We start from the raw sequence: 22,456 nt of genomic DNA on the forward strand, positions 1-22,456 counted from the left end.
ATCAGTATATGTCTCGGAGTGGGTTTATTTGGATTTATTCTATTTGGAGTTCGCTGAGCATTTATGATTTGTGTATTTATGTTGTTTTGAAGATTTGGGAAGTTTTCCCCAACAATTTCTTTGAATACTCTTCCTAGACCTTTACCCTTTTCTTCCCCTTCTGGGACACCAATGAGTCTTATATTTGGACGTTTCATATTATCTATCATATCCCTGAGGTCCATTTCGATTTTTTCAATTTTTTTCCCCATTCTTTCTTTTATGCTTTCATTTTCCATTCTGTCATCTTCCAGGTCACTGATTCGTTGTTCAACTTCCTCTAGTCTTGTACTATGAGTGTCCAGAATCTTTTTAATTTGGTCAACAGTTTCTTTAATTTCCATAAGATCATCCATTTTTTTATTTAGTCTTGCAATGTCTTCTTTATGCTCTTCTAGAGTCTTCTTGATTTCCTTCATATCCCGTACTATGGTCTCATTGTTCATCTTTAGTTCTTTGAGTAGCTTCTCTAGGTGCTGTGTCTCTTCTGGTCTTTTGATTTGGGTGCTTGGGCTTGGGTTATCCATATCATCTGGTTTTTTCATATGCTTTATAATTTTCTGTTGTTTTTGGCCTCGTGGCATTTGCTGAAGTTGATAGGGTTCTTTTAGGGTTTGTAGACCTATTGAAGTCCTTATCTCTAATTTATCAAATCTACAGCTTCGTGGAGTACATTTCTCTAACTAACCAGCAGGTGGCGTCCACGAGCCACCTGTTCTCCACGAGCCAGTTCTCCCCTGCTTAGCCTTTTTGGTGAGTGGGGGAGTGAGTCTTGTGGGGCCCAATTGGTGTACCAAGCTTGTGTGTGTAGTTGGTGTTGCCTGCCCTGTATGTGGGGCATGTTTCTGGGCAGTCGGTGAGGGGGGTGGCCCAAACAATCAAATCTCCCTGATGATCCTAGAGTTTTAAAGCTGCTGCAATAGTCTAATCCTTCAGTTCAGTCCTGCCACAGTTTGTCTCTGCCACTGACCCACAAGTCTTTGGTATTGGCGTATGGCTCCTGAGACTTGCAAGTGGGCCCCTCTTCCAGGCTGTGCACCCCGGGTCCTCTGTTGAGGGATGACTGTGCTATGTCACAGGTGAGTGCCGTCACCCCAGGGCAGTTCTGGGCTGCTGGGCTGTGTAGGGAGGCTCCCAGTCTGCTCAAATGATGACTGAATGGGGCTTTGTTAATTCACACTGCTCCACCTTCCCAGCTCTGGGACAATCAGCAGAGGTTGCAGGGAAGGCTAATGTCCACCCCCAGTTTTGTGGTGTGTGCCTGTTATTTGAAGCACTTCCGTCACACTGGGTTGTCTGGAGCAGCTCTGGGCTATGGGGCTGGCGATGGGCAGGAGTGTTTCCTGTCCACCAGGATGGTGGCTGTGAGCGGACACCCCCCTTTCCTTGGGAAGTTGTGGTGTTTAGTGAATTTTCTCAGCCAGTGGATTATTGCCTTTTTTCTCAGAGCTCTCTTAGTTCTGCTCTTGAGTTGACGTGCCCAAATTGCAATTCTTTGAAGCTTTCTGTATTGGGCTTCTTAGAGTAATTGTTTTAGAAAAAGAAAAAAGGATTAAAAAAAAAAAAAAAAAAAAAGGCCCTCCTCAGAGATCTAATGGGTTATTGAAATGCTAATAGACAAAGCAACCAGGGTTATTAAGGAAAGGTCCACAGGGCAGAGAGATCAGCTTTTCTTCGGGATTTGCATATGCGCCTCAAGGCCTGAGCTCCGCCCTTCCCCTTTCTGTGTTCACCAGAACTCCAAAGATCCTCTGCTTTTATTTTGGAGTTTTTTGTGTTATTTTTTTTTTTCTATGCCTGTCTCCTCTCTGCTGGGCTGGCAGCTCTCAGATTCTCTGGTGTCTGGTCTCAGTCTATCTATGGTTGGAGTCTGGATCAGTAGAAGGAGTTTCCGATAAGAGCAACCACTGCAGTTCTCCCTTCTCCTTCCCGGAGCTGACAGCCCCTCCTCCCACGGGACTGAGCCTGGCAGGGAGGGGCACGGGTCCCCTGGCTGCAAAAACTTACAGATTTCGCTGATCTCAGCAGTTCAACATTTTCATGAGTGTTGCATGAAGTATGCCCAAAGACAGATTGCTCTGTGGTGTTCAGTCCACGCAGTTCCTGGCTTTTTACCTACTTTCCTGGAGGAGTAACTAACACTTACAGCTCACCAGTCCTCCATCTTGCCCCGCCTCCATGCTTATTTCTTAACAGTTTATTTTGAAATAATTTCTAACTTACCTGAAAGTAAGTTTAGAAAACATGATATAAAAATAGTGTAGAGAACACTAATATACCACCAACCCAAATACCCAGATTTACCAAATTTTAATATTTTGACACAATTGTTATTTCATTCTATCTATCTATCCATCAATCTATCTAATCTAAACATTTGACTGTAAGTTGCATATATAGTGCTCCTTTACCAATGAATTAATCAATGCATATTTCCTAGGGGCATGGATGCTCACATGGATATCCCCATTTAAGTACAATTATCAATTTTAAGAAACATAAAAATATGGATCATATTTCATATTTTTTCAGTTGCCTCAGTTATGTTCTCTTAGGTGTTTCCAGTATTAGGTCCAGTCCAGCATCATGTGTTGTATTTGAGTATCACAGTCTTTTAGTCCCTCTCCCTCTCACTTTTATTTCAATTACATATATACATATATACACACACACACACACACTATATATATATATATATATATATATATATATATATATATATATAATACATAACATTTCCCATATCAACAAACCCCCATGTATACAATCAAGTGGCATTAATCACATTCACAATGATGTCCTGCCATCAACAACATCCATTACTGAAGCTTTCTATCACCTAAATGGAGACCCTGCACCAATTAGGCATTAACTTCCCATATCCATTTTCTCAACCCTGTTAATCTGTACACTCTTTTCTGTCTCTATAAATTTGGATATTTTAGTTATTTTGCATAAGTGAACCCTAAAATTTTTATCTTTTGTGTCAGGATTATTAATCCATGATATTTCTCTCTCACACACATATACACATAAACTGAAAGAAAAATCATCATGCTTTCACACTGCCTGTTTTATAAAAAAATAAAATTTCACTACAGATGACATTATGTTACCTTATACTAGATAATGAACTATAGGATACAGATTTACTGCCATTTTTCATTATCAATTAAACTAGTAGGTTAACTAATCCCAGTGTCCACCAGAAAAACTACTGATCAAACAAGGGTTAATTATTCAATTCCCTGAGTCAAAGGAGAACTTCTCCTTGAAAGGCACTCAGAAGGAGATATTTAGGAAGTATTTTTATAACTATTTGGGGTTTGAGATCAGAAAATTTAAGGCATGGTTTCAATGTAGGGAGCTGTTTGTGTTTGGGCAGAGTTCACAACTAATAGCTTAAGATTGAGGGACATAATGAGACAATGATCTTGAGGTGAAATACTGGAGTAAATCTTCCTGAGCTACCTCTTATTGTATAAGGAGGTGCTTTGCCTTAGTGAAAAATATATTTGCCTAAAAATATAATATTTTAATTTCCTGGAAAAAAATTAAAATTATTTATTTGTTTGTAACTCATTGTTTTAAAATTTATTTGTTTAGAATTTCTCCTGTTCAGAAACTTACTATAACACTCAGTCTTGTTGATTCAGATATTCTCAGCTCTCATTTCCAACTTGTATTTCACTCACCAAATCTGAAATGTAGATTATTCCTATCTATTGACATTACTGATTCAGATTGCACCACTCTTTGGTATAAAATCATTGCATATCAAGTTTCCAGTTATGGTAATTTAAACTTTCTTAAGTGTAAGGTTTTCCTGTATTTGTGTTGATGATTGTTTACATGGGACATTAGCTGTGCCAGAGCATTTAAGAAACTGGGAATCATATTTTGGAACACTATGACAGAAACATATAAAAAGAGAGGAATTGAGATCAGAGTTTGTATGTGTATCATTTTCACTACCCCAGGAGGCAAGCATACTCAAATCAGAGCAAAAGAACAGTTCTATTCCCAGTTGAAAAAATTAACAGAACAAAATAAACTGTGTATTTAAAAAAATACCATTATTTTAAAATTTTATAGAAGTTATTTCCTAGTAATATTATAGAACCCAGAAAGTTCTGCAAAGATATAAGCAGATCATTTTCCCCTAGGCTTGCACATGCCCTAGCATACCAATATTAAATTTGAAGCTTTGCTATTTCAAGCCAGCCTGTGTCCAATTTCCTATACTGGCTGAGGGAACATTTTTATTGCTGTTGTTGTTAACCTCATCTAGATCACTTGTCAAATTACAACACATAGCATGTGAGATTTTTCCCACTTGTATAAATTCATGAAAAGTGTTAAGTGAAGAAGATTTAGGACAGAAGAATGTCATCTGAATTTCCCTTTCAGTGGTGAAGCAGATTGAAATATATCCCCCATAAAGACATATTACATTCCTAAGTCCCAGCCCTCTGAGAGTGAACATATTTGTAAGTGGGAACTTCAGGGTCCTATTAAGATGAAAACAAACTGAAACAGGGTAGGCATATACACACAAGGGAATTGTATTATCCATAAAAAGAAACAATGTTCTCAAAAGTGCAATATGCATGAACCTTCAAAACATATTGAGTGAATTAACCAGACAGAAGGAGAAATATTATATGTTGTCACTGACAGGAAATAGTTTGTATAGACAATCTCATAAAGTTAGAATCTAAAATATAAGTTAACAGGCAACAGGGTGGTATAAGGAATAGAGAACTAAACTTTAGAATGTACTGAGTTTCTATTTGAGATGATAGGAATATTTTGGAAATGGATGGTGGTGATGGTAAACTTTGTGAAAGTAATTAACAGTATTGAATTATATATTTGAGTGTGGTTAAAAGGATAAATTTTAAGTTGTATATACGGTAGTAGAATAATATTTTTTAAAAAATCCTTGAAACTACATAACACAAATAATGAACCCTAAGTTACACCATGGACTATAGTATAATAATATAGTACAATTATAAAAATCTCTTATCATCAATTATAAAAAATGTACCACCCCAATGCAAGTTCTTAACACTAGGGTGGTATATGAGCAGCCTGCATTTTATGCATGATTGTCCTATAAACCCACAAGTTCTCATAATATAAAATAATAAATTTAAATGTAAAATAAAGTAATGACTCAAAAACTGTGGAAAACAAACATAATTTGTACAAAAATATATAAATATATCAAACAAATATCACAAAATGTTAATTTTTGTATGTTGACAATGTTATTGAATTTTGTTGTCTTATTCTTTCTTTTTCCTGGGTATTTGAATGATTCACAATAATATGTAAAAACACAAACAAACCCAATGCTGGAAATTATGTTTCTTGGCTTCCCTGGTACACAAAATCTTTCTATCATACTTTTTTAAATATTTTTCACTGTCCACTAATTTTCTCTCATGGGAAATACACTCATTCTAACTGCTTTTTTGCAATGCAAATTCTGAAATTCCATGAACATTTTCTTAGGAATTTTGTCCTCCATGGATATTGCCATACTGTAGTCATGGCACCAAAACTGCTGTCCATCTGTATGGTACAGGTTCTTACCATCTCTGTTTCTGGTTGCATCATTCTGATTTTCTCCTTCTGTCACCTGTGGTCTGCTGAATGCCCCCCATGTGCCCTGGTGGCCTCTGACCAGCACCTGTCATTTCCAGTCCATTCCACTCTGCCTGATGAATCCTCAGGCATGTGTGCTCTTCTCAGCTGGATCTTGGCTTGGAGGGTTTCTGGCCACAGTACTTCCAAATGTTTTCCCTTTCACAACTTCATTTCTGTGACATCCAGAAGATTAATCACTTGTGCAACTGAGACTATAAACATTCTGGCCCAGACACATTCATTACAGAGGTCTTGATTCATTCTGTCATGGTGGACTTATTTTCTGCCTGTTCACTGTGTTCTCCCACTGCCCATAATCACAACTGTAATTAATATGTCTTCCAACTGGATCAGAATAAAGATTTTATCCCTGAACCTCATATCTATGGGTCACTATTGTATCATTATCTTCACCTATGTAAAACCTCTGAATAAATGAAATGTCACAATTGCTAAAATGATATCACTTTTCTACTATGGGATCACTTCCTTGCTAAACTGTTTATTTTCTCCCTTAGAAAGAAGCTTGTGAATAAACTATTCAAGAATTTTCTTGCCAGAAAAAGAAGTCCTTTGTGCAAGAATGCAGATATATTTTGAAGTGTCAGCTCAAAGAAGCAAATTAAAATAGACTGGATATTCAAATGGAGATATGCAGGAAAGCATATTAATGGTTTAATTCTTTTTTCAAAATAAAAACCTTTGGTTTCAATTTAGGCCCTATATTCAACATAAAACCCATGTTTAAAGTTACTTCAAACAAAATCTTTGGAATACATTAAATTTTGAGCTTTACCATGAGAAACCCACAATATGAATTCAGGATATAATGGTTCTTTTGTATTTTATTATGACAGGCACATTTTAAGTATATAAAAATTCAAGGTAGCCATGTACAAATAAGGACTTGCAATTGAATGTTTACACAAATGACAGAAATGGTATCACTGAGTTTCATCCACATTTCATTGCAATGCATAACATGAAATAATATGCTCATTCTTCTAAGAATCTTTATTAAACAACTTTATTAAGTGATAATGAAGTGCTCATATATAAAATGTGCAAATTGATGTATTCTATATGTACATACCTATTACAGTTTGCCAGAGCTGCTTTGTGAAATACCACACGATGGTTGTCTTAACAACAAGAATTTATTGTTTCATTGTGTGGGAGGCTATAAGATTCAAATCAGGGCATTGGCAATGTCATGACATCCTCCCCCAGAATCTGAAGCCTTCTGGTACAGGTTAGCTGCAATTTTTAGGGTCATTGACTTGCATCCCTGCCTTCTAACACATGATGACCTCTTTCTCCTTGTGTCTTCTCTTCTGGTTTCCACTGACATCTGGCTTCTTCCTGTGGCATTTCTTGGACTCCATTCATATGGAAGATAACAATATCTTCCAAAGGACCTATTTAAAAATGGTTTCAAACCAACAGGAACTCAGACAAAAACTTCTACAAAACTTTAAAGGGGACATGATTCAAACTTCAACAACATCCTAGAAATTATCACCAAATCAAAAGTTTTCTTCTGCTCTTTTGCAATCCCCTCACTATCTCCTCCTTCTCAGGCAACAATTTGGTCTGCTTTCTGTCACTGTAGATTAGTTTACATTTTCTATAATTTTAAATAAATAGAATCATATAGAATAAGCATTTCATTTTATGGGTTATTTCACTATTATTTGGTGGTTTATCCATATTGTGGAATATCTCAAGAGTTGATTTTTAAATTGTTGGACAGTATCCAATTGTATGTATGCACAGTATATTTATACATTTGATGTGCTTATCCACTGACCCATTGATTGCTATTTGTTTTGTTCTCTTTGCCTATTTGTGGCTATTGAAATAAAGCTGAATATTTATGTACAAGTCTTCTGTGATTGTGTGATTTCATTTCTTGTGGGTAAATTCCTAGGTGTGAAATGGCTTTATTACATGGTAAGTGTGCCATTTTGGATGTATTGTGTTCCCCAAAATGGCATGTTCTTTCATGCAGTCTTGTGAGGCCAGACATATTAGTGTTGATTATTTTGTAATCCTTTGATTGAGTGTTTCATGGAGATGTGACTCAATCAACTGTGACCACAACATTGGATTGAATAATTTCCATGAAGGTGTTACCCCACCCATTCAGGGTGGGTCTTAATCAAATGACTGGAGTCCTATAAAAGTGTTTACAGGCAGAAGGAGGTGCTGACACCAACAGGGACACTTTGAAGAATGTTCAAGTGCTGATAGAAAAGCTGGAACACAACCTGGGATCAGCAGACACCAGCTATGTGCCTTCCCAGTTAACAGAGATTCCCTGGATGCCATTGGCCTTCCTTTGGTGAAGGCATACTTGTTGATGCCATAGCTTGGACACTTTTATGGTAACCTTGTAACCAAATAACCCCCCTTTATAAAAACCAATCCATTTCTGGTATTTTGCATAATGGGCAGCATTAACAAACCAGAAGAGTAAGTGTAAGTTTAAAATCTTGAGAAACTTTCAAAATATTTTGCAGAGTGGTTATACTACTTCCAGTAGGAGAGCTCCAGTTTCTCTACATATTTGCCAACACTTTATATGGTGCAACTTCTTAATTTTAACCATGCTAGTAGGTAGACCATGATACCTGATTGTGGTTTTAATTCACATTTCCTTGCTAGCTAATGATGATGAATCTTTTGATATGTTTTCAATTACCATCCATGTATCTTCTTTAGCACAATGTCTATTCCAAGAATTTGCCAGTGTTTACATTTTGGTTCTTTGTTTTATGGTTATTGAAGTTTTGAGATTTATTTAAATATATTTGTCATGAGTCTTTCTTTGAGACTTATGATTTTATATTTTCTCTCTCCCTGTGGCTTCTCTTCATTCTCTTAACAGTGTCTTTTGAATGCAGATATTTTAATTTTGATAAAGTATATAATTAATCAGTTGTGTGTTTGTGTGTGTGTGTGGTCTGTGTGTGTGTTATACAGAATTTGCTTTTCTACAAAAAGTAAATTTTGGATACCCTAAGTTTAAAAGTTTTCTCTTCTCTTTTCATATAGAAATTGTATGGTTTTAAGCAATATTTAAGTTTATGATCCATTTTGAGTTATTCAATCTTATATGGTGTGTTATGCATCAAAGTTAACATTTCATACTTTGCATAAATCTATTTCCTTTGCATTCTGTTCTTGAATTTAAAACCCATTTATTGATTACTATTTATAAATCTTTCCCAAAATTTTTATTGAGATTAAGTTGAATCTCTAAACCAGTTTTGGGAGAGTTAATATTTTATCAATTTTGAGACTCCAGAATCAGTAACCAAGACTTCCTTAATTTCTCAAGGCAACATTTTATAGTTCTCAATGTACTCTTATTTTAGATTTTCATAAATATGATATTATTGCAAGTGATATTATTGCAAGTGATTTTTGAAAACATCAGTTTCTGATTTTTCTAGCAGAATTATGGAAATGAGACTGATTTGTTAATGTATTTATACTCAGCAATCTAGAAAAGCTCACTTAGTTTTACTACTTTTATGTAAATTCCATCAAACATTCTAAATAAGTGATCATGACATTGCAAATAAATATGGCATTACTTCAGAATATTATTTGCTGGTGCATAGAAACATGACTGAGTTTTGTATGTGATGGATTGCTTTTCTCTTGTTGCTTTCAGAATTCTCTTGTCTTTGACATTTGACAATCTGATTAGTAACTGTCTTGGAGTAGGTCCATTTGGATCACTTCTGTTTTAGGTATGGTGTGCTTATTGGACCTGTAGTTTCATGTCATCTGTCTGAGTTTGGAAATTTTCATTATTTCCTCTATTATTCTTTCTACCCCCTTTCTGTTCTCTCCTCCTTGTGGGACACATATAAAATGCATACTCATGTGCTTAATATTTTCATTCAGTTCTCACAGTCCCTGTTCATATTTTTCCATTCTTTTCCCTATCTCTTCTATTTTTGTAGGATTATAGATGGTCCTTCTCTAATTCAGTAATCCTTTCTTTTGCCTCTCCAAGTCTGCTCTTGTTTGACTCCATCGTACTTTTCATCTCTTTTATTGTGACTTTCATTCCCATTAGTTCTGTCATTTGTTTTTCCAAGCTTATGAATTCTTCCTTATGGTCATCCAGTGTCTTCTTTATATCCTTCATCTGTTTTGCCACATTTCCTTCCAACTGTTTGATTTGATTTAGTACATTTATTTGAACATCTTTAATTAGTTGTTTGAACTCTTGAATCTTAGTTGACGTGTTGGTTTGTTCTTATTCCTAGGCCATATCTTTGTGTTTCCTTGTGTGGGTCATGGTTTTTTTGCTGTCTAGGCATTTGATTCTCTTGATTAGTTTATTCTATTGGTAGTTTCCTCCCTTTGGCCTTGGATTTTCTTTATGTTTTTCTCTTGATCTCTATATTTATTTGTTTCTCTTACTGGCCAATTATTAGATTGGCTCTGCCCCCAATCTTCTCCTAAAATCAGGCACCCACAGCAGCCAACCATGGTCATGGTATGTAGGCACTGGTCACCCCAATAAGTTCACTGTGTGTGGTAATATAGTTTTGCTGGTTTCCTGTGGTGCTCTGTTTTCCACTGGTCAACAAGACCTGGGTTTGTTTTAGAGCCCTTTAACAGTTAGGCTGCTGATATTTCTCAGCCAAAACCAGGCTGGGTTTTTTTGTAAGACTTGGAGACCAGTTCCTGTGGTCCTAACAAATGGTCTGAGACATCTTTTTAGAAGGCTTTTATTCCATCATATTTTCCAGACTTTCCAGGAGATGGTACTATTCAGTAACTTAATCACCTTCTGAAGCTGCTTTGCCTCTGAGCACAGGCTGCAACTACACAGGTTAGCTGAAACTGGGAGTCCTATGACCTCAATTTAATGACACAATTTAGCTCAATGTGGGGCTACACCTCTGTCACAGTACTGCCTCAGCTGACACAATAATCCAGTCATCCCCCATGCAAGGAAACAGCTGCTGGCTGCTGCTTCCTTCAAGGGTGAGGGAAGGGTTTTCAGACCCAGGGCTGGAAATACAATCTCTTTGTTTCCTCAGTCTCTTTGTCCCTCATTGACCTGGGACTTGAAAAGTTCTCCCCTGTCCCTTGGATCTTCAAACAATGGGGGTATGTCCCACTGCTGTGAGAGACTTTAAAATCAGTGTCCCTGGTGGGAGTGTTCCTGTCTGCTGATTCTGTGCCTTTCCCACACTGAGGGGGTGGAGAGAGGACCAGCTTGTGATGGATGGAAGATTCCTACCTGATATTTCTTCTCTTTCTGCAATTCAGCATCTTAAGGGTATTTATTTAGTCTATATCCTACTCTAGAGTTTCAAACAACTCAGAATTGTCCTTTTTATCATTGAGTGTCTATAGAGGTGTTGTCAGTAGCTTTTTGCATCACCATGTTCGTGATGTTCACTCCCTTATCTTTGTTTTTATTTGGTCTGTGGTTTACTCTAAGCTATTTAAGTCTTAATGCAATAAGTGTGTAGGCTGTATTTTTCCTTGTTTATCATGCACTATGCAAGCTGGTATATAAGTATGGATTCATTGAATGGATCTTATCTGCCAAACTGTTTTATTTTCTAGAATACTGTATGATATTTCACCATAAAGACATTAATAACATAGATTGATATACCATGGTGGTTATTATTCCTAACACTGAGTATTCTTAAAAGTGGTTTCTAAAAGGACACCAAATTTTGAGACAGATTCATAATGTACATTTATATAGAATTGATTATTTTGCAGTCAATGTAAGGGTGAAACACTACAAGGAGAGTGTTACAGTTGTATTGTTTCCCCAAAAGATGTATCTTGAAATTTTAACCCAAGTTCCTCAAATATGACCTTGTTTTTAAATAGGGTTGTTGAGGACATAAATAGCTCAGTTAATATGGGTAGTAGTGTGGACCTTTAATCCAATATAATTGGTGTCCTTATATAAGAAGAGTAGAAGAGATACAGAGATTGATAAAAACATGAATAAGTTGCTCACATGAAGAAAGAGATAGATATAGATCTTATGCTGCAATAAGTCAAACAATGCTAAGGAAACAGAAGCTAGGAAGAGGCAAGAAAATTTCCTTCCTTAGAGAGAGTATGGTCCTGCTGACATATAGGCATTGGGTTTTTAGCCTCCAGGGCTTTGAAAGAATACATTTGAGTACTTTTCACCTGAATATATTCCCAAATCTTTCAGCTCATATCTTGGTGAGTGTTTTCAAATTTTTCTAAAGATTATCTTCTTTCTTTGTTACCTTTTCACAAGCCAGCAAAGCATTAGTGTCTACACTAAGCTTTAGATTAATTTATGTTTTGTTGTAATGGTCCTTTTCCTTTCTGTGATATCATTCTTCAAAATCATTCCGTAAGCTTTATCATTAATATAGGTTACATTAAGACATTTCACACACTATTGTTAATTTTGTTTTGATTTGTGAGATGTAAGTATATGATCATGTTTCACTTAACCATATTTACACACATTTTATACACATATTTAATAATATAATTTGTATATGTATACAGTGTTTCTTTTTTCCTTTATAAGAATATTTATCTTATTAAAATGAGACACTACTTTGAAAGGCCAAAAAGACAATTATGTCCAAAAAACCATTAAGGGGAACTTGTATATTCTCAGTTTTACATAACCACTTTTCTAATACTAACTGTGGAAAGAGTATTACAGGTTTCATAAGTGTCAATGGATAGGTCAAAATATGTATAAAAACAGTAGCTTGCAGAGATTTCAGTTTTGCTGTAGACATTTATTATTGTTTTCCTCTGAGTCTTGGAATTATAAGTTTGCCAGTTTCCTCCAGAAAGGTATGACTGCAAAGCCTGATGCACATTTTCTCATATGGTTTGGAATAATAATACACCTCCCTGAATGGAGGTGTAGAGAACTAATAGGTAATGGTGATAGGTTTGAACTGCCTTATAAAACAAATCTTAAGATAACATTGATATTGATGGTCAGTATCAACAACATTGGTATTCATGGTCAAATATTAATCCTTTACATAATTTATTTTAGCAGCATTTGAGATACAGTACAAATCCCATAGAATTCAGCCACTTAAAATATAATAGTTGATGGTTTTTAATGCTTTCACAGAATTGTGTGCAACCATCAAAATCAATTTTGGAATAGTTTAATGCCCTCCCCCAAGAAACCCAGTTTTCCTCAAGAATAAGTTCCTTTTATCAGATTAATACATTTTTTTAATTAGGGAAGTTGTGTATTTTCAGAAAAAATCATGAATAAAATGCAAGATTCCTATATTCATCCCTGTCAATGTCACCTTGCATTGGAGAGAAATATTTGCTATAATTTATGATAGCATAGTTTAATAATTGTACTATTAATTAAAGCCCATGGTTTGACTTAGGATTCACTGTGTATTTACTTAGTTAACTGTATTTTAAAAATCTTTATTGTTACCATATATACAATCTAACATTTCACCTTTCAATCATATTCAGATATATGTTTCACTGCTATTGATTGTGTTCAAATATTGTGCTACCATTGCCACCATCCATTACCAAAATCTTTCCATCATTCAAAATGGGAATCCTGTACATTTTAAGCCTTAATTTCTAATTCCTATCCTTCCCTATCCACCAGTAACCCATATTCTAGATATTGACTCTAATGAGTTTGCATATTTTAATTGATTCAAATTAGTGAAATCATATAATATTTGTCATTTTGCATCTGGCTTACTTCATTCCATATGATGTCTTAAAAGTTCATCCATATTCACATGTGTCAGGACTTCATTCCTTTTTTGGTTGAATAATATTCCATTGTGTGTATACAGAACATTTTGTTTATCCACTCTTTGGCTGGTGGACACTAGGGTTGCTTCCATCTTTTGGCAATTGTGAACAATGCCACTAGAAACATCAGTGTGAAAATATCTGCGTGAGTCCCTGTTTTCAAATCTTTGTGGTATATAGCTAGTAGTAGGATTGTCTGGTCACATGCAGCCATTCTAATACATGTGAAAATATATCTCATTGTGGTTTTGATTTGCATTTCCCTGATGGCTAATTATGTTGATTATCTTTTCATGTGCTTTTTGGTCATTTGTATAACTTCTTTGGAGAGATGTCTGTTCAAGTCTCTTGCCAATTCTTAAGTTAGGTTGCTTGTCTTTTTGTTGTTAAGCTGAAGAACTTCTTCTACATTCTTGACATTAGTCTTTTAACAGATGTATGATTTCCAAATATTTTCTCCTATTGTGTAGGATGTCATTTTACTTTCATGATAAAGCCCTTTGAGAAGCAAGTTTTTCATTTTGATGAGGCCGTATTTATCTAGTTTTTCTTTTATTGCTTAAGCTTTGGGTATACAGTCCAAGAAATCATTGCCTAATACTAGGTACTGAAGGTGGTTCCCTATATTTTCTTCTAGGAGTTTGATAGTTCTAGCTCTTATATTTAGGTCTTTGATCTATTTTTGAATGGGTTTTTGTATATGGTATGTGGTAGGGTCCTTGTTCTATTTTTGCAGTTGGATATCTTTTTCTCTCAGCACCATATGTTAAAAAGAATATTCTTTAAGCTCAATTGAATGTCTGTGTTACAATGCCAGAAGTCAGTTGGATATAATTGTGAGGGCTGATTCCCGGGCTCTCAATTTGATTTCATTGATTTATATCTGTCCTTGTGCCAGTACCATGATGTTTTGATTACTGTAGCTAAGCAATAATTTTAAAGACAGGGAAGTGTGATTCCTCCAACTTCATTCTTCTTTTCAAGGTGGCTTTGCATTTGATATTCTAATCAATATCTGACACTGTATTTTTCTTCATGTTTATCCTGTTTGGTGTTCTCTGAGATTCTTGGATATATATTTTCACAACTTTTGCTAAGTTTGGGACATTATTTGTAATTTCTTTGAATATCCCCTTTGCCCCTTTCTCCCTTTTCCTTCTGGGACTTCCATAATGCATATATGAATGGACTTCATGGTGTACCATAGCTGTCTTAGGCAATTTTCACTTTTAGTATTTCTTTTATCTTTCTTCACCTTACTCATTTCTAGGGCCTTTTCTTCAAGTTCACTGTTTCTTTCTTCTGCCAGTCCAATCTGTTCTTAAGACCCTTCTGGGCACTTTTTTTCCTTTCAGTTATTGTGGTCTTCTACTCCATTTGTTGCATTTGGTTCCCTTTAAAAATTTCTATGCTTTTGCTTAGACTCTTTTTTTTTTTTTTTTTTTCTTTCAATCTTTTTATTTTTTTATTTTTTTTTAAATCTTCATTTTATTGAGATATATTCACATACCACGCAGTCATACAAAACAAATTGTACTTTCGATTGTTTACAGTACCATTACATAGTTGTACATTCATCACCTAAATCAATCCCTGACACCTTCATTAGCACACACACAAAAATAACAAGAATAATAATTAGAGTGAAAAAGAGCAATTGAAGTAAAAAAGAACACTGGGTACCTTTGTCTGTTTGTTTCCTTCCCCTACTTTTCTACACATCCATCCATAAACTAGACAAAGTGGAGTTTGGTCCTTATGGCTTTCCCAATCCCATTGTCACCCCTCATAAGCTACATTTTTATACAACTGTCTTCGAGATTCATGGGTTCTGGGTTGTAGTTTAATAGTTTCAGGTATCCACCACCAGCTACCCCAATTCTTTAGAACCTAAAAAAGGTTGTCTAAAGTGTGCGTAAGAGTGCCCACCAGAGTGATCTCTCGGCTCGTTTTGGAATCTCTCTGCCACTGAAGCTTATTTCATTTCCTTTCACATCCCCCTTTTGCTCAAGAAGATGTTCTCCATCCCACGATGCCGGGTCTACATTCCTCCCCGGGAATCATATTCCACGTTGCCAGGGAGATTCACTTCCCTGGGTGTCTGATCCCACGTAGAGGGGAGGGCAGTGATTTCACCTTTCAAGTTGGCTTAGCCAGAGAGAGAGGGCCACATCTGAGCAACAAAGAGGCATTCAGGAGGAGACTCTTAGACACAAATACAGGGAGGCCTAGCCTCTCCTTTGCAGCAACCGTCTTCCCAAGGGTAAAACCTACGGTAGAGGGCTCAACCCATCAAACCACCAGTCCTCTATGTCTGTGGTCATGTTAGCAACCATGGAGGTGGGGTAGGCGAATACCCCTGCATTCTCCACAGGCTCCTCAAGGGGGCACTACATCTTTTTTTTTTTTTTCATTGTTTGTCTTTTTTCTTTCTTTCTTTTTTTTTTTTTAACTTTCCCTTCTTTTTTAAATCAACTGTATGAAAAAAAAAAGTTAAAAAGAAAACAAACATACAATAAAAGAACATTTCAAAGAGACCATAACAAGGGAGTAAGAAAAAGACAACTAACCTAAGATAACTGCTTAACTTCCAACATGTTCCTACTTTACCACAAGAAAGTTACATAATATAGCAACATTTCAGTGAACTTGTTCCTACTACATCCATCAGAAATTAACAGACCATAGTCATTTCTGGGCATCCCTAGAACGTTAAATAGCTTATCTGTTCTTCTTGGATTATTGTTCCCCCTTCCTTAATTGCTCTCTACTGCTAGTTCCCCTACATTCTACATTATAAACCATTTGTTTTACATTTTTCAAAGTTCACATTAGTGGTAGCATATAATATTTCTCTTTTTGTGCCTGGCTTATTTCGCTCAGCATTATGTCTTCAAGGTTCATCCATGTTGTCATATGTTTCACGAGATCGTTCCTTCTTACTGCCGCGTAGTATTCCATCGTGTGTATATACCACATTTTATTTATCCACTCATCTGTTGAAGGACATTTGGGTTGTTTCCATCTCTTGGCAATTGTGAATAATGCTGCTATGAACATTGGCGTGCAGATATCTGTTCGTGTCACTGCTTTCCGATCTTCCGGGTATATACCGAGAAGTGCAATCGCTGGATCGAATGGTAGCTCTATATCTAGTTTTCTAAGGAACCGCCAGACTGACTTCCAGAGTGGCTGAACCATTATACAGTCCCACCAACAATGAATAAGAGTCCCAGTTTCTCCACATCCCCTCCAGCATTTGTAGTTTCCTGTTTGTTTAATGGCAGCCATTCTAACTGGTGTTAGATGGTATCTCATTGTGGTCTTAATTTGCATCTCTCTAATAGCTAGTGAAGCTGAACATTTTTTCATGTGTTTCTTGGCCATTTGTATTTCCTCTTCAGAGAACTGTCTTTTCATATCTTTTGCCCATTTTATAATTGGGCTGTCTGAACTATTGTCATTGAGTTGTAGGATTTCTTTGTATATGCAAGATATCAGTCCTTTGTCAGATACATGGTTTCCAAAAATTTTTTCCCATTGAGTTGGCTGCCTCTTTACCTTTTTTTTTTTTTTTTTTTTTTTTTTTTTTTTTTTTTTTTTTTTTCGCAGTCATACAAAACAAATTGTACTTTCGATTGTTTACAGTACCATTACATAGTTGTACATTCATCACCTAAATCAATCCCTGACACCTTCATTAGCACACACACAAAAATAACAAGAATAATAATTAGAGTGAAAAAGAGCAATTGAAGTAAAAAAGAACACTGGGTACCTTTGTCTGTCTGTTTCCCTCCCCTACTTTTCTACACATCCATCCATAAACTAGACAAAGTGGTGTTTGGTCCTTATGGCTTTCCCAATCCCATTGTCACCCCTCATAAGCTACATTTTTTTTTTTTTTTTTTTTTAAATCATCATTTTATTGAGATATATTCACATACCACGCAGTCATACAAAACAAATTGTACTTTCGATTGTTTACAGTACCATTACATAGTTGTACATTCATCACCTAAATCAATCCCTGACACCTTCATTAGCACACACACAAAAATAACAAGAATAATAATTAGAGTGAAAAAGAGCAATTGAAGTAAAAAAGAACACTGGGTACCTTTGTCTGTTTGTTTCCTTCCCCTACTTTTCTACACATCCATCCATAAACTAGACAAAGTGGTGTTTGGTCCTTATGGCTTTCCCAATCCCATTGTCACCCCTCATAAGCTACATTTTTATACAACTGTCTTCGAGATTCATGGGTTCTGGGTTGTAGTTTGATAGTTTCAGGTATCCACCACCAGCTACCCCAATTCTTTAGAACCTAAAAAGGGTTGTCTAAAGTGTGCATAAGAGTGCCCACCAGAGTGACCTCTCGGCTCCTTTTGGAATCTCTCTGCCACTGAAGCTTATTTCATTTCCTTTCACATCCCCCTTTTGGTCAAGAAGATGTTCTCCGTCCCACGGTGCCAGGTCTACATTCCTCCCTGGGAGTCATATTCCACGTTGCCAGGGAGATTCACTTCCCTGGGTGTCTGATCCCACGTAGGGGGGAGGGCAGTGATTTCACCTTTCAAGTTGGCTTAGCCAGAGAGAGAGGGCCACATCTGAGCAACAAAGAGGCATTCAGGAGGAGACTCTTAGGCACAAATACAGGGAGGCCTAGCCTCTCCTTTGCAGCAACCGTCTTCCCAAGGGTAAAACTTATGGTAGAGGGCTCAACCCATCAAACCACCAGTCCCCTATGTCTGTGGTCATGTTAGCAACCATGGAGGTGGGGTAGGCGAATACCCCTGCATTCTCCACAGGCTCCTCAAGGGGGCACTACATCTTTTTTTTTTATTTTTTTATTTTTTTAACTTTCCCTTCTTTTTTCAAATCACCTGTATGAAAAAAAAGTTAAAAAGAAAACAAACATACAATAAAAGAGCATTTCAAAGAGACCATAGCAAGGGAGTAAGAAAAAGACAACTAACCTAAGATAACTGCTTAACTTCCAACATGTTCCTACTTTACCCCAAGAAAGTTACATAATATAGCAACATTTCAGTGAACTTGTTCCTACTACAACCATCAGAAATTAACAGACCATAGTCATTTCTGGGCATCCCCAGAACGTTAAATAGCTTATCTGTTCTTCCTGGATTATTGTTCCCCCTTCCTTAATTGCTCTCTACTGCTAGTTCCCCTACATTCTACATTATAAACCATTTGTTTTACATTTTTCAAAGTTCACATTAGTGGTAGCATATAATATTTCTCTTTTGTGCCTGGCTTATTTCGCTCAGCATTATGTCTTCAAGGTTCATCCATGTTGTCATATGTTTCACCAGATCGTTCCTTCTTACTGCCGCGTAGTATTCCATCGTGTGTATATACCACATTTTATTTATCCACTCATCTGTTGAAGGACATTTGGGTTGTTTCCATCTCTTGGCAATTGTGAATAATGCTGCTATGAACATTGGCGTGCAGATATCTGTTCGTGTCACTGCTTTCCGATCTTCCGGGTATATACCGAGGAGTGCAATCGCTGGATCGAATGGTAGCTCTATATCTAGTTTTCTAAGGAACTGCCAGACTGACTTCCAGAGTGGCTGAACCATTATACAGTCCCACCAACAATGAATAAGAGTTCCAATTTCTCCACATCCCCTCCAGCATTTGTAGTTTCCTGTTTGTTTAATGGCAGCCATTCTAACCGGTGTTAGATGGTATCTCATTGTGGTCTTAATTTGCATCTCTCTAATAGCTAGTGAAGCTGAACATTTTTTCATGTGTTTCTTGGTCATTTGTATTTCCTCTTCAGAGAACTGTCTTTTCATATCTTTTGCCCATTTTATAATTGGGCTGTCTGTACTATTGTCATTGAGTTGTAGGATTTCTTTGTATATGCAAGATATCAGTCTTTTGTCAGATACATGGTTTCCAAAAATTTTTTCCCATTGAGTTGGCTGCCTCTTTACCTTTTTGAGGAAATTCCTTTGAGGTGCAGAAACTTCTAAGCTTGAGGAGTTCCCATTTATCTATTTTCTCTTTTGTTGCTTGTGCTTTGGGTGTAAAGTCTAGGAAGTGGCCTCCTAATACAAGGTCTTGAAGATGTTTTCCTACATTATCTTCTAGGAGTTTTATGGTACTTTCTTTTATATTGAGATCTTTGGTCCATTTTGAGTTAATTTTTGTGTAGGGGGTGAGGTAGGGGTCCTCTTTCATTCTTTTGGATATGGATATCCAACTCTCCCAGCCCCATTTGTTGAAAAGACCATTATGGCTCAGTTCGGTGACTTTGGGGGCCTTATCAAAGATCAGTCGGCCATAGATCTGAGGGTCTATCTCTGAATTCTCAATTCGATTCCATTGATCTATATGTCTATCTTTGTGCCAGTACCATGCTGTCTTGGCAACTGTGGCTTTATAATAAGCTTCAAAGTCAGGGAGTGTAAGTCCTCCCACTTCGTTTTTCTTTTTAGAGTGTCTTTAGCAATTCGAGGCATCTTCCCTTTCCAAATAAATTTGATAACTAGCTTTTCCAAGTCTGCAAAGTAGGTTGTTGGAATTTTGATTGGGATTGCATTGAATCTGTAGATGAGTTTGGGTAGAATTGACATCTTAATGACATTTAGCCTTCCTATCCATGAACATGGAATATTTTTCCATCTTTTAAGGTCCCCTTCTATTTCTTTTAGTAGAGTTATGTAGTTTTCTTTGTATAGGTCTTTTACATCTTTGGTTAAGTTGATTCCTAGGTACTTGATTTTTTTAGTTGCTATTGAAAATGGTATCTTTTTCTTGAGTGTCTCTTCAGTTTGTTCATTTCTAGCATATAGAAACATTACTGACTTATGTGCATTAATCTTGTATCCCGCTACTTTGCTAAATTTGTTTATTAGCTCTAGTAGGTGTATCGTTGATTTCTCAGGGTTTTCTAGATATAAGATCATATCATCTGCAAACAATGACAGTTTTACTTCTTCTTTTCCAATTTGGATGCCTTTTATTTCTTTGTCTTGCCGGATTGCCCTGGCTAGCACTTCCAGCACAATGTTGAATAACAGTGGTGACAGCGGGCATCCTTGTCTTGTTCCTGATCTTAGAGGGAAGGCTTTCAGTCTCTCACCATTGAGTACTATGCTGGCTGTGGGTTTTTCATATATGCTCTTTATCATGTTGAGGAAGTTTCCTTCAATTCCTACCTTTTGAAGTGTTTTTATCAAAAAGGGATGTTGGATTTTGTCAAATGCTTTTTCAGCATCTATTGAGATGATCAATTGATTTTTCCCTTTCGAGTTTTTAATGTGTTGTAATACATTGATTGTTTTTCTGATGTTGAACCATCCTTGCATGCCTGGAATGAACCCCACTTGGTCATGGTGTACGATTTTTTTAATGTGTCTTTGGATTCGATTTGCAAGTATTTTGTTGAGGATTTTTGCATCTATATTCATTAGGGAGATTGGCCGGTAGTTTTCCTTTTTTGTAGCATCTTTGCCTGGTTTTGGTATTAGATTGATGTTAGCTTCATAAAATGAGTTAGGTAGTGTTCCATTTTTTTCAATGTTTTGAAAGAGTTTGAGTAAGATTGGTGTCAGTTCTTTCTGGAAAGTTTGGTAGAATTCCCCTGTGAAGCCATCTGGCCCTGGGCATTTATTTGTGGGAAGATTTTTGATGACTGATTGGATCTCTTTGCTTGTGATGGGTTGGTTGAGGTCTTCTATTTCTTCTCTGGTCAGTCTAGGTTGTTCATATGTTTCCAGGAAATTGTCCATTTCTTCTACATTATCCAGTTTGTTGCCATACAGTTGTTCATAATATCCTCTTATAATTTTTTTAATTTCTTCAGGATCTGCAGTTATGTCACCTTTTTCATTCATTATTTTGTTTATATGGGTCTTCTCTCTTTTTGATTTTGTCAGTCTAGCTAGGGGCTTGTCAATCTTGTTGATCTTCTCAAAGAACCAACTTTTGGTGATATTTATCCTTTCTATTGTTTTTTTGTTCTCTATGTCATTTATTTCTGCTTTAATCCTTGTTATTTCTTTTCTTCTACTTGGTTTAGGATTGGTTTGCTGTTCATTTTCTAGCTTCTTCAGTTGATCCATTAGTTCTTTGATTTTGGCTCTTTCTTCCTTTTTAATATATGCGTTTAGTGCTATAAATTTCCCCCTTAGCACTGCTTTTGCTGCATCCCATAGGTTTTGGTATGTTGTGTTCTCATTTTCATTCATCTCTATATATTTAGCAATTTCTCTTGCTATTTCTTCTTTAACCCACTGATTGTTTAGGAGTGTGTTGTTTAACCTCCAGGTATTTGTGAATTTTCTAAGTCTCTGATGGTTATTGACTTCTAATTGTATTCCATTGTGGTCAGAGAATGTGCTTTGAATGATTTCAATCTTTTTAAATTTATTGAGGCTTGTTTTATGTCCCAGCATATGATCTATTCTGGAGAAAGTTCCGTGAGCACTAGAAAAGTATGTGTATCCTGGTGATTTGGGATGTAATGTCCTGTAGATGTCTGTTAAATCTAATTCATTTATCAGATTGTTTAGGTTTTCAATTTCCTTATTGGTCTTCTGTCTGGTTGATCTATCTATAGGAGAGAGTGATGTGTTGAAGTCTCCCACAATTATTGTGGAAACATCAATTGCTTCCTTTAGTTTTGCCAATGTTTCTCTCATGTATTTTGTGGCACCTTGATTGGGTGCATAGACATTTACGATTGTTATTTCTTCTTGCTGAATTGCCCCTTTTATTAGTATGTAGTGGCCTTCTTTGTCTCTCAAAACATCCCTGCATTTGAAGCCTATTTTATCTGAGATTAATATTGCTACACCTGCTTTCTTTTGGCTGTAGCTTGCATGAAATATTTTTTTCCATCCTTTCACTTTCAATTTCTTTGTGTCCCTGTGTCTAAGATGAGTCTCTTGTATGCAACATATTGATGGTT

This window comes from Choloepus didactylus, chromosome 16 (genome assembly GCF_015220235.1).
Source record: "Choloepus didactylus isolate mChoDid1 chromosome 16, mChoDid1.pri, whole genome shotgun sequence".
Lineage (NCBI taxonomy): Eukaryota > Metazoa > Chordata > Mammalia > Pilosa > Megalonychidae > Choloepus > Choloepus didactylus.